Source organism: Panthera leo, chromosome A3 (genome assembly GCF_018350215.1).
Source record: "Panthera leo isolate Ple1 chromosome A3, P.leo_Ple1_pat1.1, whole genome shotgun sequence".
Taxonomy (NCBI): Eukaryota; Metazoa; Chordata; class Mammalia; order Carnivora; family Felidae; genus Panthera; species Panthera leo.
The window spans coordinates 62538046-62556178 of NC_056681.1; the positions used below are offsets into that span (position 1 = coordinate 62538046).

Below are 18133 nucleotides of genomic sequence, written 5' to 3' on the forward strand. Positions count from 1 at the left end.
TTTATTTTACCAGCAAAAATGGCTTTATTCAGGAATAAAAGAGAATAACAATCTGGGACAAACAAGCTGAGGCAAAACCATAGGCAAGTCTGGGGAACGATGGAGAGAGGTAGACTCTTTTAAGGAGAAAAGGCATAACTGGGGAAGGCTGTTATAAACTAAAAGTCCATTGGAGAAAACTGGGTGTTCCAAGTATGGGGGGTTCTCATTGGCTAACCTGTTGCCTGGGGATGAGGAAAAAATCTCTCCCTTTGGCTGGAGTAGTAGAGTGTATCTACATGCAAGGTCAAGTCCACATAAGGTCAAGTCCATCTCTTCCTATTGGGTCTACAGTTAACTTTGTGTGGTAGGGCGTGAGAGGTCCCCCTGCAGAAACCTCCGGGCTCCATTTTAGTGAGGTTTCCCAGTTATTATTTCTCACATTTCACCCTTTCGATCTTTCCTTGAGAGCATGATTGATCAATAGTAAAGTTCTTTATATTTCGTGTTTTTTTTCCTCTCAGCTCCAAGAAGAACCTTTCCTGGTTGTCATGTCTTAACGTCGGAGGGAAAGTGCATAGCAGTTGGAAGTCACTTAAGCCACACTGGAATAACAGGGAAGGTTAGAAGGAAGAAACTCTCAGGCACTTTTCATTGGAAGTCTGTATCTTCCTTTCTGCAAGGGCACCTCCTTTCTGCAAAAGATTGACAGACAAGTATGGAATTAGAAGCAACACAACAATTCCAAACTCTACGTTGGTTTAAAACCAGGACCCAAGGTCTGAAAGTAGCCAACTGAAAATATTTATTGGCGCTTATCTGGGCTTAGGGAAGTAAGGTTTCCCCTATGAAGGCAAACCCGAAGTCATGTATACCTCCTGGAGGTCCCCTCTTAAAGTGACTATGAGGCAAAATAATGAAATACTGTGGGAGTGCACTGAATGAAAAAACAGAGCACATTTGGGAAGATACAGCATAATGTATAAACACAAAGCAACAGCTGATGAACTTTTTTGCAAGAATAGCAAAACTTCAAAGGTAGATTAAGGGAAAATAACACTGTTACTTCAAAAGAACTGTTTAGAACCATATGTGTTATTCAGCAGTAGTCTGTAAAGTTGTAAATTCAGAAACCATGAATTGGGGTAAGAATCCAGAGTCAGTTAATAGTTCAGATAAAAGACTATCATGAATTCTGAATCTTCTAACCCTTCAGAAATGCTCACAGGATTATTATGTGGCTGTTTATGAAAAGCTCATAATCAAAGGTTTCCTCCTTTTGCAAGACATTGGGAAATGCAGACAAAGGGCATTTTCTTTCCACAACAGGATAGAAGCAACAGTGTGAAAAGGTGTATAGGCCTGGTCCAGACATCTTGAGAAAGCCATCTGTCCAGATGTTGTCTGTTTCAATTCTGAGAAATCTTTACTTTCAGGTCACCAGATGGTGGGTGTGCAGGTCGAGCTAGGGTTTGGTGCTTTCTTTACATGTGTCACAAAGATCCAAGAGTCTATTCCCTGGAGTTTGGTGGCACAAGGATGGTTAAAGGGGACCCCGTGACTATTTCTGCAGTGGCCTTAACTAAAAGGGCAGTGGCAGGAATGGCTCTCAGGCAAGGGATCCATAGAGGATATCCAGTCAAGTTGTTGGCTATAATCCTCACAGGGCGGTGATGGTCCCTGTGCTTTTGGGTGAGCACTCCAAGGGCAGTTCGTTCCCTTTCGCATACAAAGAGGAAAAAGGGAAGTTGATAATTAGGATTCCAAGGGCAGGGAGTTTTGCTAGACCTTTAAAGTCCCAAAGGCTATGTCATCCCCCTCTTTCCAAATAACAGGGATAGGGATGTTGTTTTTTAGTAAAGCACATAGAGGCTGAGCCATATGAGAGAAACTTGGAATCCAATTGTGATAACAGCCAGCCAGTTCAAGAAATTGCTTAGTTTTAGGTTTGGGGAAATTCAGGAAGCCTTGGAATCTACCTGGACCCAAATCTAGTCCTTGTTCTGAGATCAGGTGTCCTAAATAACTGAACCTGAGTTTGAACAAACTGCAATTTTTCTTTGGACACTCTATGTCCCTTTAAAGCCAAGAGTTTTAACAAGAGTTTTAACTCTTCTGGTGAAGAGGTTTGAGAAGGCGAGCAGAGAAGCAGGTCATGAGCATATTGAAACAAATTAGAGCCTGGAAAAAAATGTTCTATCATCCGAATCAGCCTTTAAGTTTTGTGAGAAATGGGAAGGAATCTCTGTGTAACCCTGGGCCATTACTGTCCAGGTGTATTGCCATTCTCCTCAAATGAAGGCAAAGATATCGGATGTCCTTATCAACAGTGATACTAAGATGCACTGTATAGGACAATGATAGTGAAAAATTTGCTTTCAGTGGGAATGGATGTCAGTAGTGGATGAAGATGGGGAACTGGATGCCAAGGGATAACAATGTTACTTATTGCTTGGAGGTCATGGGCAAACATCCATCCTTGGCTGTTGGGTTTTCTCATGGTAAAATAGAGTTGTTACAGGGACTAGTACGGGGGATAATCAGGCCCCAAGTCTTATAACCCTCTATTGTGGACTTGCTGCTCTGAAGGGCTTCCTTATTTACAGGGTATTGATTAATTCTAGAGAGTGGTTTCGAGGGACCTATTTGAATCTTGATGTGAGGTGCACTGTGGATTCTGCCAATATCAGTAGATGATTTTGCCCACAAAGAGGGTGGTAGCTGATCCAAAAGGAACAAATGATTACTGTCCTCAGACTCAGCTATAGTGCCATCAGAGACAGAGCATAGAAAAGATGCCGAAAGGTCATTCATTTCCTTTTGTTCGCTAATTTTGTTACCACTGTCAAATTCTAGAATTATTTTTCTCTTTTGGGAGAAAGAAATTCTGGCATGATATTCTTTTATTATTATCATAATATATATATATATATATATATATATATATGTTTATTTTTGAGAGAGACAGAGTGTGAGCGGGGCAGGGGCACGGGCAGAGACAGAGGGAGACACAGAATCCAAAGCAGGCTCCAGGCTCTGAGCTGTCAGCACAGAGCCCGATGCGGGGCTCAAACCCACAAACTGTGAGATCATGACCTGAGCCAAAGTCAGATGCTCAACCGACTGAGCCACCCAGGCGCCCCTGGCATGATATTCTTCTACGAAAGCTCAGCCCAATAAATGAATAGGCGCTGAGGAACCCAGGAGAAAAGGGTGTGGATCTCTCAAAGGACCTCGGCAAAAGGGAATGGGTTCAGAGATGAGAATCTGTTGAGGTTTATCAGAGAACCCCCAGTATTTGAGCTGCTTTTTAGTGCTCTGAGGCACGGGCTGCTTTAGAGCAGTGGAGTTAAGCACAGAGTGTAGGTCTGGTGTCAGTAAGGACAGAGAGGGATTCATTCCCAATCTGGACTGTAGTTTTTCCCAGCTGATTAGGAGGGAGGAGATGAGCACAAAGGTAAACTGCCTTGTGTCTGTAGGCAAGAAAGATGGGGGAGGGGCAGAAGAGGTCTCAGAAGCCCCTTTTTTTCTTTTTGTTTGTTTGCCTCATTTGGTTTATAAATTGTATCTTGGAGGCTATTTTATTTTATTATTATTTTTAAACTTTTCAAAACCCACAAGGTAGGTTGTTTCTTATTTATTTAGCTGTGGTCATGGAGACTATCCCAATTTTCCATAAAACCTTCTTGATCCTGCTGCAGGCAGTATCTGGCATGAAAGATTCAAAGTGCCTCTAGACATAAGGACCAGAGGGTTTTTTGTTTTGTTTTTTTAAAATCATAAACCATGATGCTAGGTAAGTTTAAATGGGAACATTTGACATGGTCAGATGAAAGATATCAAAATGTCAGGAGAGAGGGATTTTAGATTCCTGATAGCATTTGGAAGCGTCAAAATACCAATTAAAACAGGAATCCTATTCAGTCCTATTCAGTTTTGTCGATTTTAGAACCATGGCTGTCCAATTCAGCTTTGAGAAAGTTAAAGTTTGGGGAGATCAAAAGTTCCCTATAATATAGGCCATTGAAGTTTTAAATCACTTCTGGTTAAGTCAGTCCATTAATCTGTAAGTGTGCATGCAGAGTGTGCATAGTTTTTAAACATAAAACCGGCTGGATTCCCAGTAAGGGGGGTGCCCTCAAAGCATTTTGATGACTGGAATCCCATTTCTTACAAGTTTTTCAGGAACAGCCTGGTTCCAGAAGGAATCAGACAGGGGCTAGCTAGCAGTGTCTGAAGGACCAGTCCAGTTACAAACAGGATTAGGACCCAAGGCTATGGCAGTTCCAACAGGCACAGTTCCCACTTCACCAGTTCGGTCCCAAGGGGAGTAGGAACAAAGGCCAACACAGTTCGAGCTGGCACAGCTCCAAAGGGAACAGTTTGATGCCGAAAAGGAATCCAACCAAAGGCCAAACTGTACTCCCAAAGATTAAAAAACAAAACAAAACAAACAACCCCCCCCCCCCCCCGCCCCAAACCAAAACACTTACCCTCCAACCCCAGAGAAGGCGAGAAAGCAGTGAGCTGCAACATTTCCGTGGGTACCGCACCTATTTGCTCACCAGCCCCGGGAGCCCTGGGGTGGGGGTGAGGGTCTTCTCTGGATGCCACCTCTGATCACCAAGTAATATTAACCTTAAAAATTAAAACTGCCAGTTTTTTTACGAGCTGATCACCAAGTAATATTAACCTTAAAAATTAAAACTGCCAGTTATTTTACGAGCTTATTCAGTAATTAAAGAGAACTGTAATCCGGGACAAAGAAGTTGCACCAAAACCACAGGCAAGTCCGGGGAAGAGAGGAGAGGTAGGCTTTTTTAAGGAGAAAAGGGGTCAGTTGGCAAGGCTGTTAGAAACTAAAAGTCCATTGGGGTAAACTGGGAGTTCCAAGTATGGTGGCTTCTCATTGGCTGAGCTGTTGCCCCGGGGACGAGGAAAGCACCGTCCTTTGGCTGGAGTAGTGGAGTGGTTATCCACTAGCCCCGTCAACTCGCGTCTTCCTCTTGGGTCTGCAATTGACGGCTGCGTAGTGGTGTAGGAGAGCTCCCCCTGCCGGAACCTCCACACTGCATTTTAGTGAAGTTTCCCGTTATTTTTCACAGTGTATACATGTAAAGGAATTTTGAAGCCAGGCAGTTCCTGGCTGAACAGACATATAAGTGAAGATTGTTTTCCTCCACTTCCTTGTCTTTCTTCAGCCTCACAGGGTAAGCTTTCCTACAGGCCCCAACACTTTGACCTAAGGATAGCCCAGAGAGGAACTGCAACCCCAGAGTTCTGTGGCTGCCTCTGTTAAGACTCTCCCTTCCTCCTCTCAAAGGGAAGACACCATCATCATCTGTGCTTAGTCTCCTTAGAGACTGCCCTCACATACCTGGTCCAGTATGTTTGGGTTCAACTGTTGACAGAACTGACAGGAGAACCACCCATCTTCTCAGCAGGAGGGTTTGGGGCAGCCAGGGGCCCCAGCACCCCTGGGCCCCAGTTTTCATCTCTCTAGCGGCCCTAGTTCTATCTGATCTTTCCTATATGTCAAATTAGGACCCTTAGCCACCATCACGCAGGGGCTCTGTGAGTCCTGAGAAGTGCCTTCTTGAGGGTGATTCTTGAGAGGCCCCGTTCTAAATGCCAGGCACTGTCATGGCCCTCCTCCTCCAGTGGCCTTTTGAGCACCCTACTCTATAGTGTCAAGGGCATGGATTCTCAAATCACACAATCTGCATTTGAATCCGGTCTCTCCTATTTACTTAGGTGACCTCACCGTGCATCAGTGTCCTCATCTGTAAAAGGAAAATATAATGCTACTTACTTCATAATACTGGCACGGGAATGACCACAGTTAATAAGGTGTAAAGTTCTCAGAACAGTGCCTGGCACATGGTAAGCACTGTAGAAGTGTGTTATTTTTTCCAACCCAACACGTATTCTCCGTATCCTTTGAAATATTTTGTTTTCAAATGACAAGTGAAAGAAATAACAAATGCATCCTGTATGAGCCTGGATCCAGAAACCACACCAGGAATTTGAACAGAGAGAATTCAGTATAAAAAATTGTTGCTCTCTCAGGTCCTCTTTTCCAAGATGACCAAGAAAAGAAGGAACAATGGTCGTGCCAAAAAAGGCCTTGGCCACGTGCAGCCTATTCGCTGTACCAACTGTGCCCGTTGCGTGCCCAAGGACAAGGCCATTAAGAAGTTCGTTATCTGGAACATAGTAGAGGCCGCCGCGGTTAGGGACTTTCTGAAGCGAGTGTCTTCGACGCCTATGTGCTTCCCAAGCTGTATGTGAAACTACGTTACTGTGTGAGTTGTGCCATTCACAGCAAGGTAGTCAGGAATCACTCTCGTGAAGCACAGAAGGACCGAACACCACCGCCCTGATTTAGACCTGCCAGTGCTGCCCCATGACCTCCACCAAAGCCCATGTAAAGAGCTAAGTCCTTAAGGATTGAAGAAAAACTGTTCTCTGGAAAAATAAAATCAAACAGAGATTATACTTTATAAATAGCAAAAAAAAAAAAATTGTTAACCAGTAGACAGGGAATAACCACTGAGGGGGGTAAATGGAGATTTAATGAATACAGGAATAGGGATAGAGGGAGAGCCACCACCTCCAGAGATGATGTAGAAAACCCATGGAAGGAAGGAACTTGGAAGGGGCCTTTCCTCCCGCCAAAGCTGAGACTCATGGTAGTGGCCTACTGGACGGCAGAGAAATTTGCTGAGGTGCAGCAGGCTAGGGTTGACAGGCAGGAGTGTGTTGGGGGACAGCAAAATCTCACTGAGAAACCACCCAGCTGTGTGCTTGAGGAGCCAGAAGAAAAACACTGTCCACTCACTGACAAGGTCTAAGGCAGCACTGGCTAACAGGATCGCAGAGCAGGGCGAGAAAGGCATATTTGGGGCAGAGAAGCACTTAGTTAATAACAGGCACACCCCCCATCTATGTTCTCAAATTTAAAAAAAGTTAATAAGGAATCTTTCTTATTTATGATTTATGTATTTACAGCAGTACAAAGGGGACTAGGATTAGGGTGGCCGTGTGTTCTGGCTGTCCATGACAGTCACATGTCATGCTCATTGATCCAGTATTATTATCTTTTTAATGTTTTTTTAAAATTTATTTTTGAGAGAGAGAGACCCTGAGTGTGAGCAGGGGAGGGGCAGAGAGAGAGGGAGACACAGAATCTGAAGCAGGTTCTGGGCTGTGAGCACAGAGCCAGATGCGGAGCTTGAGCTCACAAACTGTGGGATCATGACCTGAGCAGAAGCCAGATGCTCAAGCTGGCTGAGCCACCTAGATGCCCCCCTGACCCAGTATTATTGGCAGTGACCCTCTTGCTCTCAGAAATGTCCCTGTTTGGAGGATGAATTCGTGCTACCTCTTGAAGTGTCGTTTTCTATTAAGCTACTCCCACAGATAGTGGCAGAGGTACAATACACACACACACACACACACACACACACACACACACACACACATCTGCTTGAAGGCAATGAAGAGCTACTGAGGCAGTCCAGGTATTGAGGGGCCATGACTTCAGGGAGAAGAGAAGTACACTGAGGTGAGTGTGACACCCTGAGAGCCTTCCCCCCCCCCCCCCCAAGCATTGGCTGGTCTGTAAGTGGGAGGAACCAAGAGGCGGAAAAGCTGGGCAGAGAGCAGTAGCAGTTCTCAAGACTAATATATGATTAAAAAAAAAGTACGTCTGAGTCTGTCTAAAAGAGCTCTTTTAATAAGTATATAATAAAAAGTCTAAGTAATATGAAAGTACAGCATCAGAGTTTAAATGGCAGGATTTTTTCTTTCTTTTTTTTAAGTTTATTTATTTTGAGACAGAGAGAAAGCACGACTGGAGGAGGGGCAGAGAGAGAGAGAGAGAGAGAGAGGAGAGAGAGAGAATCCCAAGCAGGCGCTGCACTGTTAGCGTGGAGCCCTATGTGGGGCTGGACCTCACCAGCTGTGAGATTGTCACCTGAGCCGAAGTCCAACGGTCAACCAACTGAGCCACCCAGGAGCTCCTCCTTTCTTAATGGTACATAAAACAACAGTATATTTTCCAGTTTAGGGCATCTTAGAGTTGATGAAATACTTATTCCCATATACGAGTGTCTCTATAGGGCAGATTCTTAGAAGCAGAAGCACTGGGTCAAAGGATACATGCATTTGATAGATCCTACCCAACTGTCTTCAAAACAAAACAAGTGTCCATTTCCCACACTTTTACCAACAATGGGTGTGAGCAGTCTCTGAGTTTCCTCTCATCTGATGGGCTCTTACCATGTCTTTCATTTCAGCTTCAATCCAGAATGAAGGGATCTGTGTTTCCCCAAATTATCATGCTCCACTGCTGCATGTAACCGGTTCAGTCTGCCTCATGCTTCCCTCGAGTTTGGGCCTTGGGCCTTTCTCCTCCTAAGGTAAAATAAAGGGTCATTTCCCCAGGTGGTGCTGGGGAGGATCATGGACTAGTTAGCACAGGAGGGGATCTCAGATGCTGCGTGATCCCAGAGGTTCAGAAAGGCAGTCAAGATGGTCCACACTTGAGGTCTGCACTTATAGGTGGCAGTGGCATCTTTCAAACTTGTAGTCTGAAAAAAAGAATTCTTCATACAACCTCTTGCCCCATGAAAATGGGATCACTTTGGGAGCCTCCCAATGCATGCTGACCAGCACCCTGCAGCAGCATCCGAACACCAGGTGTGTGTGCATATGACTCAGCCACTCTGGTGGATCCTCTATGGGTTTTGATGACTCCATGGCAACTTCTTGTAGTCATATACTGCTTAATATATTGTCATTATGGAACACTGGCTAAAAACGTAAAATGTGAAGTTCGCTGAAAGAAAGTAAATGAAGAACATTAACATGAAAATTCTACAATGTGACTCAAGATGATCTTTGTTCACCAGACATGCAAATTGGATTCAGCTGACCAAAATGTTTATCTGGCTCATCCTGATATCAAAAACCAAAGCCAAAAAAGAGGAAATAGAGTGACCATTAGATCCAATACAGCCTTTCATTAGTAGGAATAAACATGAGCCAGACCCACTAAAAATGGTGCTTGTATATTGCAGCCTGAACCCTTCTGTTTTATCTCATCGTTTAGACATGAAAACAAGAAAGTAATAAAAATAAACCAGTTTTTTTAAGTGCAAAAAGCATAAATTCCAAACATGCATTTAGAAAAGCAGTTTTTTGCCTATTTTTGATGCTACAATGAGTTATTAAATTTCATGCATTTTAATATACATTTGTCCCAATATCAAATGATAAATATTTGTTTATTTATTTATTTATTTATTTATTACGTTTATTTTAGAGATGGAGAGCATGGGAGAGGGAGAGAGAAAGAATCTTCAGCAAGCTCCATGCTCAGCACAGAGCCCAGTGTGGGCTCGATACCACAAACCTGGGATCATGATCTGAGCTGAAATCAAGACATGGATGCTCAATGGACTGAGCCACCCAGGCGCGCTTATAAATGTTCTTTTGAAAGTTATTTGTTAAAAGCACTGTTGGTGGGAATGCAAACTGGTGCAGCCACTCTGGAAAACAGTATGAAGGTTGCTCAAAAAGTTAAAAATAGAACTACCTTATGATCTGGCAATTGCACTCCTAGGTATTTACCCAAAGAATACAAAGATACCAATTCAAAGGGACACATGCACTCCGATGCTCATAGCAACATTATCTACAATAGCCAAATTATGGAAACAGCCCAAGTGTCTATTGACTAATGAATGGATAAAGAAGATGTTGTGTGTGTGCGCGCGCACACACACACACACACGCGCGCGCGCGCGCCCCAGGATATTACTCAGCCATGAAAAAGAATGAAATATTGCCATTTGCAGCGACATGGATGGAGTTAGAGAGTATTATGCTAAGGGAAATAAGTCAGAGAAAGACAAATACCATATAATTTCACTCATATGTAGAACTTAAGAAACAAAACAAACAAGCAAAGGGAGAAAGAGAGGCAAACCACAAAGCAGACTCATAACTACAGAGAACAAACTGATGGTTACCAGAGGAATTAAAACAGGTGATGGGGATTTAGGAGTGCACTTGTTGTGATGAGCACTGGGTGATGTATGGAAGTGTTGAATCACTATATTGGGTGCCTGAAACTAATATTTACATAATTTATATAATTACGTAGTAAATGGGAATAGGTTAAGACTAGTCTTTATATTATAGACATTGCTTGAGATTATTTTAAAGTTATACATTTGTCCAAAATAAATTTTATTCTAAAAAGAACTTTACACATCACAAAAATTATTAAGTGATTTAATAATCTCAAGGTGTTGGCAAGTATACACATGGTGAAAAGACTTCTCCAGTCAAAATAGGCTAGAAAGCTCTCATCTGGTCTAGATGTCTCAGACTATAGGTGAGGAAATTAAGGCCCAGAAAGGGTAAGAGATTTATTTAAGATCACTCAGCCAGTGAGGGTCAGAGCTCAGACTCTTAATTCATTGCTCTTCAGAGTCAGTCTGTATGAGTTTAAGTGATTTGAAGGTCCCAAGAGACCTTGCCTTGTTGTAACAATCTCTTGGGTAGCAGAGGTTCTGACACTGCCCCCTCCAGGTTCAGCACTGCCCTTACTAGGTCCTTCCTTTAGAGCCCTGGTTACCTTGGGAGCTAAGCTATTTTAGTTCCCATGCAACCAGGATCAGCCAAAATCTGCTGAACCAATGAAAGAGTAGATCCACGATGGAGGAATGGATCTATGGCCCACCAGGGCCAACTTGGCTGCCCAGAGTTTACCAGGTGGGCTCTTCTGAGGGACTTGGAGGGAGGAAGACCGGGCTAATGCTACTGCATTTGAGAAGATACTATGGAAATTAACCCCTTTCAATTTATTAAAATTTTTTTTTAACGTTTATTTTTGAGAGACAGAGAAGGAGCGGGGCAGGGTCAGAGAGAGAAAGAGACACAGTATCTGAATCAGGCTTCCGGCTCTGATCTGTCAGGTCAAAGCCTGATGTGGGGCTCAAACTCACGAACTGAGAGATCATGACCTGAGCCAAAGTTGGATGCTTAACAGACTGATCCACCCAGGTGCCCCATCTCTTTCAATTTAAAATTTAAAAATCTAGGGGTGCCCAGCTGGCTCAGTGGGTGGAGTGTGTAGCTCTTAATCTCCAGGTGGTGAGTTCAAGCCCTGTGTTGGGTGTAGAGATTACTTAAATAAATTAAAAAATAAAATAAAATAGAATTTTAAAACTTAAAGTTATTCCCACCTCAAGGAAACCATGCAATTACCTTAACAGCCTGTTCCAACTTATTTATTTCAAAGTCTCTCTCTCCACTGCCCTCGAGGTACCCTGGACTTGGCCAGGCATGCTCCTGGCCAATGTTGTAAACAGCTCTGCATCCCACTACCTGCCTGGTGCCTGGTGGGATGTTGCAAGGGTATTAACCATCCCCCTTTCTGAGCTCTTGCTCTGGATGTGTGTCTCTTACAGTTCAAAATGATTTGGAGAGTCTCACCTCTTTTCTCTGGGTAGGCACATGGTATTGAGCTTCCTATAAACATCACCTTTGGGAGGCCTCTGCCTTACACAGAAACTTTTACTGTCTCCTTATTCTAATAAATTCTGCTTGAATTTCAAGGCTTTTTACAATTCTACTGCTTGACACTGTCACCCTACCACAACCTGTTACTGTGGGCAAGTCACCATCAAAGTGTCTACATACCGGATCTCTATTCTGCCTCCCATCCATCACTTGTTCATACCGGTTCCCCCAGTCTATTATTATAGTGTTGTTGTTTGCTCTTCTGGTTCTGGTCAACCAAACGGGGTGACCAACAAGCCAACAGAGACCCAGGAGATAATCTAGAGAGGCAACCCTGGAGGAAGACACGGGGGGGGGGGGGGGGGGGGGGTGGTATATTGTGGAGGTGGTTGCAGCTAACCCCCCAGGGCGATGCAGGTTACTGGTGGAATTAACAATTAGATTCAATAGGCACAGTACCTTTTGCCCGCAAAAATGTTTACATTTTAAATTCTTTTTAAGTCAGAAGAAAAAATAAATACAATAATCATGATGTAACAATAAATCCAGCCTGGATTATATTTGTCTTTATTTTGCAGTAGTAAAATATTATTAAAAATTTTTTTTAATGGAGAAAGGGGTCCACGAAGACAAAGTGCTTAGTTATAATTCGGCTCTAGGTACAGTGTTACACTGTTTGGTTTTTAAAAAAGAAACGGATATGCAGATATTTGTATGAGACCTCTTGATTTTAAATATTAGAAACTAGTTTTAAAATTAAACAAATGTGTTGTGGCCCAACAAAACACGCGGGGCTTAGCCTGCACCCTCTCGAAGGCTCAGGCTATCGTATCCCCGGAATGCCTGTGGCTTGAAACAGTTTTGGGGACACGCCTTGTGCCTGCGCGCAGGATGCACAAGGGGTCGCGGAAAAACTCCCGGGCAGACCACACTCTAATGCTGAAGTCCCCGCCCTCTCGGGTCCTGGAGTCCCCGCCGGCGGAGGCCACCCTCGGTTCAGCCCCAGCCTCGGCGCTGCCTGACCGGACAGCCCCCGCTGACTTCCAGGGCGGCGCGGGGAGTCCGGGCCACCGCCTCCCGCTAATTGGTCACGAGGGGCGGGGGGCGGCCACCAGGAACTTACGGCCGACGAGCCGAGGCCGCCCGGCTCCGCCCCACCCCTCGGCCCGCGTCACCACCGCACCGAGGTCCACCCGCCGGCCGCAAGCCCGGCTCCTCGCGGGGCCCGCTCCCGGAGGCGAAACTCCCGGAGGCGAAACTCCCGGAGGACGCCGAACGTAACGCCGGGGCTCCTCCTCCCGCGCTGCCCAGCGAGGCAGGCTGAGCTCATTTCAACGGCCCACTGGCCTGCCCGTCACTGCCCAGCCGACCGGCCCTCCATTCCGGGGGGAGACCCTCGCAGAAGTCCCCGCTCACTCCGCCTAGGGCCGCGGGGCCCGCAGCTGCAGGGGGGCGGTTCGGGGCCCGGACCCACTCCCGCCGAGCCGCGAGCCACCAGTGCGCATGCTCTGTTGAAGCCCGCACCCAGCCCGGGTGAACCCTGATAGAGCCATCGCGAGGCCGGCTAAGCGGAGCTCCAGTGGCGCAATCGGTTAGCGCGCGGTACTTATACAGCAGTACATGCAGAGCAATGCCGAGGTTGTGAGTTCGAGCCTCACCTGGAGCACGACCCTTTTGGATACTCTCACCCCCCTTTTATCTCCTTGCCCAAAGGAAGAAGTTAGCCTCTCTTTAGCATTCTCAGTTGCCGTCTCTGCCTGCGTGCGCTGGTCGCTCCGCCGCAGGCAGGAAGCAGCTCGCACTGACGCTTCTTACCCGCTGTGCAAGCTACTTGTTGCCCCCACGCACCGTCCAGCCACTCGAACCCGGACGTCTGCACACTGCTTCCTTCTACTTCTCTTCCTAGGCCTTTTCTTTAACTGCATCTACTCCCCGGCCACAGTAGCGGCGTTGTGGACTGAAGATCCAGGGGCGCCGCACGGGTGGTGGGGCCCCGCCTGTACTTCGAGGTCAAAAATCTACTGGGCGTGCCCGAGCTCCTGGCGCCGGGAGGAGGTCCGGCTTCCCGTCTGCTGCCCCTCGCCTGGGGCAGAGTGGGGCGTGGCTCCGCGCGCCTTGGGTCGCGGGTCGCTAGCAGGGCGACTGCTCCCGGGAGTTGGGTCCAGGGCTCAAGAGCAGGGCGGAACTGGAGCAGTCCCTCCCTTCTCTCCTAGCTGCAGACACTCCGAGACTGGGGGCCCTTTTCCCCTCTCCAGGCACAGGCCTCCCTGGGCGGACGTGCAGAGTTTGGGATATGTGCACTGGGCGTTTCCCTCTCCCCATTTTGTGCCTCCTGTCTCCGGTGCCAGTCTGCAGTGGTGCAATTTGCTGGCGGACCGCAGAGCAGATGTCTTCTAGAGATGTCCAAGTGGTGGGTGTCCTTTCATGCATGCCACAAATGCCAGGTTCAGAAGTCCTCCTGAGGGGTGGGGGGAGGGGGCAGGAAATCTGTGTTTTTGTTTTTGTAGGCAGCACTCCTCTGAAGCGTGGGGACTGCTTTGCCAAGGGGTGGGTGGGTGCCCCACATCCCCAGGAGGTGTGGGCCGAGCAGAGAACAAGTTTAGTCGGCTTGAGAGTCGTCCCAAACGCGTTCTTCCGAAAGAGTGGTTTCTGCTGTTTTTATGGACAGCATATAGTTAAATCCTGGGATAGAAATACTACCTGGAGCGTTGAGAGGCAAGACCTAGAAGGCCCAGAGAAAGTGGGTGGAAGGTGGAGTTCTTGTCCATCTCCTCTGCTACAGATTGAGGATGGAGAGACTCATGCCCACTGAAATGCGAGAATGTCTGCCCTCCTCATCTAACCTGAGGCCAGGCTCTCACCCACCGAGAGCCTTCTGCTTACAGGTTCATCTATGGCAGATGGTGAGAAATCTAGCCCAGGCCTGGAGACAAGCATCTGTCCATTAATAATTATAAGAAGAAAGTTTGTTTAAGTTTAAAAGAAAACAGTTTTAAGAAGTAGTTCATATACCGTTTTAAAGTGTACGTTTCAATGGATTTTGGTGTATTCACCGAATTGTGCAACCATCACTATGGTCAATTTTAGAACATTTTCAGCACCTCAGTAAGATACCCCACATCCTTTACCTATCACCGCTGGCTCCTCACTTCAGCCGTAAGCAACCACTTAATCTACCTTCTATCTGTATACATTTTCCTATTGCGAACCTTCATATGAATGGAATCATAGAACATGAAGTCTTTTGTGACTGGTTTCTTTCAGTTAGTGTAATGTTTTCAAGATTCATCCATGTTCTACCCTGTATCACTACTTGATTTCTTTTTATAGCTGAATAATATTCCGTTGTATGGATTCTCTTCGTTTTTGAACGACAGTGGAAAGGTTGAGATTTTTAAAAGAAAACTTGCTGAAAACCCTTTTTTTCAAAAAGGGAATTGGTTGTAAAATACGCAAAGCATAAAAATGATCAGACTTGCCAAGTGTGTTTCTGATGTCACAGGTTACTCACTGCAAGAACTGGTCAGATACTTCTGAGAGCTGAGCATGGAACAGGTTCCTCACATGGACAGAAATAACTGAATGTAAGATCATTCCGCACAACTTCCCATCCATGTTGGAATCCCTTCTACAGAACCCCAGCTCCTAGTTGAAAACATCTGGTATCAAAATGCCTTTTCTTCACAAGCAACCCATTCTACTTTCTGTCAACTCTCAAGGTTAGAATTTTCTCTTAAATATTGTTTCTGTCTCTGTTAGCTATTGTGGGAATGGTGGTGCTTTGGGGAGCTCTTTTTCTGGTTAAATGGTGAGGTGTGAAGGAAGGAAGTGAAATTAGTTGCCTTTTCTCTATTTAGTCTAGAAATCCCCTGCTAGGAAATTAGTAGTGGGTTATAAACAAACAAATAGACTACTGGCAGATTTGTAATGCAACATCTTAATGTGACATTGATTGGATTTTTAAAGCCTGTGATAGGTGACAAAGATCAAGTCAGGATATTTTGGGAAAATGCCTTAAAAACCATATAGTACCATACAGATGGGAGGAGGTGACACGATTAACGCCGCAAGATTGGTGGATTAGGCCTGTGTGTGATGTAGGGTGGCTTTAAGGAGGAAGATGTGTAAATACGAGATGGACAAACTTGGAAGGTAGGTGAAGTTATAGGTGATCTTGAGCAGAAGAGCCCGACACATCCCTGGCTGACATTGACTTTGTAGTTACTTTGGATGAAGACAGGCTTATTGTGAGCAACACAAAGCTGGAAGGGAGTAAAAATTCCATAGAATTTGGAGGACAAGTAGAGACAATCCAGAGACAAATGTTTCTGACAAATGACAATATGCAATTTGATAGAGATAATTGTATGCCTATGTTCAGTTCAGAGTTCAGTATGGGGGATGTCTGGCTTGACAGCTGTTTGCATGTAAAAGGTCTGGGTATTTCAGATGTATGCGACCCCAGTTGTCCCAGCATGTGACCCAACTGCTAAAGATGTCAACAATTATTAATGCATCACAGCACTGTATAATGCATTACATGGTGTGGTGTCAGAGATCACAAAACAGCAGTCCATGGAACAAATCTAGCCTCCTGACAGAATTTGTTCAGCTTTCTAGCACTGAGTGGCCAAGCATTGAAACGATTTTTAATTGTTTGCCTTCATGTTGGGAGATTTTACTGAAATGCTCAGATTTCAGTTTTCTAATGAAAAATCAGGAAAGTTGGCCATCTGGTGCCCCTGTTCCCACATGGCAACATTGGCTGCCCCCTTTGGATTGGACATGTGGTCTTCTGTTCGCCAGGGTCCCCCCACTCTCCGTGAATCCTCAGCACACAGGTGGGTGCCTGCTTTCACCTGCTTGCTTTACTGTTTTCTTAACCCCTGGCTCCTTTCTCTCCTCTGCACCCTGCAGACACTGAACCTGTGGTCTCTGTGTAGATCAGGGAGGGAATCCTCCTGCTGAACTCTCAGTAAGTCAGAACTGGCCCCAGGGCTGAGATCTGTATGGATACAGCCTATGTAAAATTCAACAGAACACAACCCCAGTTCTTTATTATGGAATATAATAAAGTAGGGGAGATACTGTATTTACCCTCCCACCCCATGTATCCACCCATATTACTTCTAAGGCTTGTCAGCACTGTTTACTCTATGCATTTCCACAGCATTCCTCTACCCCTGTACTGTGGTCACTGGAATATTTTAAAGGAAATCCCAGATATGATTTAATTTAACTTGTGAACACTTCAGTACGAATACCCAACAGCTAACTACTCTTTAAAAAAAGGATAACCACAGTATCATTGTTACACCTTATAAGATTAATAATAATAAATCTCCTGCATTACCTAATACATAGTCATTGTTCAAATTTCCACACATATCTCTGGTATTTTTGCAATTGATTTGCTTGAATCAAGATCCAAACAAAGTCCACCACTTTGCATTTGACTAACGTATCTCTTAAATTTCTCTTAATTTATACCAATTCTCTCTCTCCCTACTCCCATTTATGATATTTATTTGTTGATCTATAGACTTTCCCACAGATCGTGGCTAATTGCAACCTCAAGGCATCCTTCAACAAGTCCTTTGATCCTTCCTGATAATTAGCTCTAGAAGCTTGATAATATTCAGATACAGTTTTTTTGCAAAAATATGTTATAGGTGGTCCTATGTACTATTGCATCACAAGAGAAAGTACATAATATTCCACATTTCATGATGTTAATTTTATTGATGACTTCAGATGTAGTCAACCTAATTCATCCATTATTAAATTCCGCATCAGCCTCTAACATAATGGTTTCAGCAGCCATGGATGCTCTTTGTCTAGATTTATTATTTTATTAAGGATTACATACTAGTGATGTTCTAATTCTATTATTCCTTCTGTATTTGTGACTGTGATTCTAAGCCCCTCCCCTTTTTTTCCTGTTGACTATTAGGGTTTCCTGAAGCACAATTCACTTTAAATTTTTTTTTTTTTTTCAACGTTTTTTATTTTTATTTTTGGGACAGAGAGAGGCAGAGCATGAACGGGGGAGGGGCAGAGAGAGAGGGAGACACAGAATCGGAAACAGGCTCCAGGCTCTGAGCCATCAGCCCAGAGCCTGACGCGGGGCTCGAACTCACGGACCGCAAGATCGTGACCTGGCTGAAGTCAGACGCTCAACCGACTGCGCCACCCAGGCGCCCCCAATTCACTTTAGAAAAGCCTGGATAATATTGTTTGGTTCTTTTTCTTTTTCTTTTCTTTTCTTTTTTTTTTTTATAGTTTAACTTTATATTTTATTTTTTAAAATTTACATCCAAATTAATTAGTATATAGTGAAGCAACGATTTCAGTAGATTCCTTATGCCCCTTACCCATTTAGCCCATTCGCCCTCCCACAACCCCTCCAGTAACCCTCAGTTTGTTCTCCATATTTATGAGTGTCTTTTGTCCCCCTCCCTGTTTTTATATTATTTTTGTTTTCCTTCCCTTATGGTCATCTATTTTGTCTCTTAAAATCCTCATATGAGTGAAGTCATATGATTTTTGTCTTTCTCTGACTGACTAATTTCACTTAGCATAATACCCTCCAGTTCCATCCACATAGTTGCAAAGGGCA

At 44.8% G+C, this 18133-nt stretch overlaps 1 long non-coding RNA gene, 1 other non-coding gene and 1 pseudogene across 5 annotated transcripts; 2 read left to right on the forward strand and 1 right to left on the reverse strand.

Annotated features, from left to right (window-relative positions):
• LOC122215983 lies at positions 1 to 13529 on the reverse strand. Of its 4 annotated transcripts, none has more exons than XR_006200637.1 (4): positions 13330 to 13529; positions 8263 to 8821; positions 4473 to 4617; positions 1 to 674 (listed from the first exon to the last, which is right to left on the reverse strand). It is a non-coding gene; the product is annotated as an uncharacterized LOC122215983 (long non-coding RNA). The 4 variants fall into 4 exon arrangements; XR_006200638.1 differs by having other exon boundaries at positions 8263 to 8397; positions 13363 to 13511; XR_006200636.1 differs by having other exon boundaries at positions 8263 to 8397; positions 13330 to 13510.
• LOC122215982 lies at positions 4911 to 6425 on the forward strand (annotated as a pseudogene).
• Positions 13088 to 13180, forward strand: TRNAI-UAU. Its single transcript is given in 2 exon segments — positions 13088 to 13125; positions 13145 to 13180. It is a non-coding gene; the product is annotated as a tRNA-Ile (tRNA).
• Positions 13530 to 18133: the final 4604 nt, after the last annotated feature.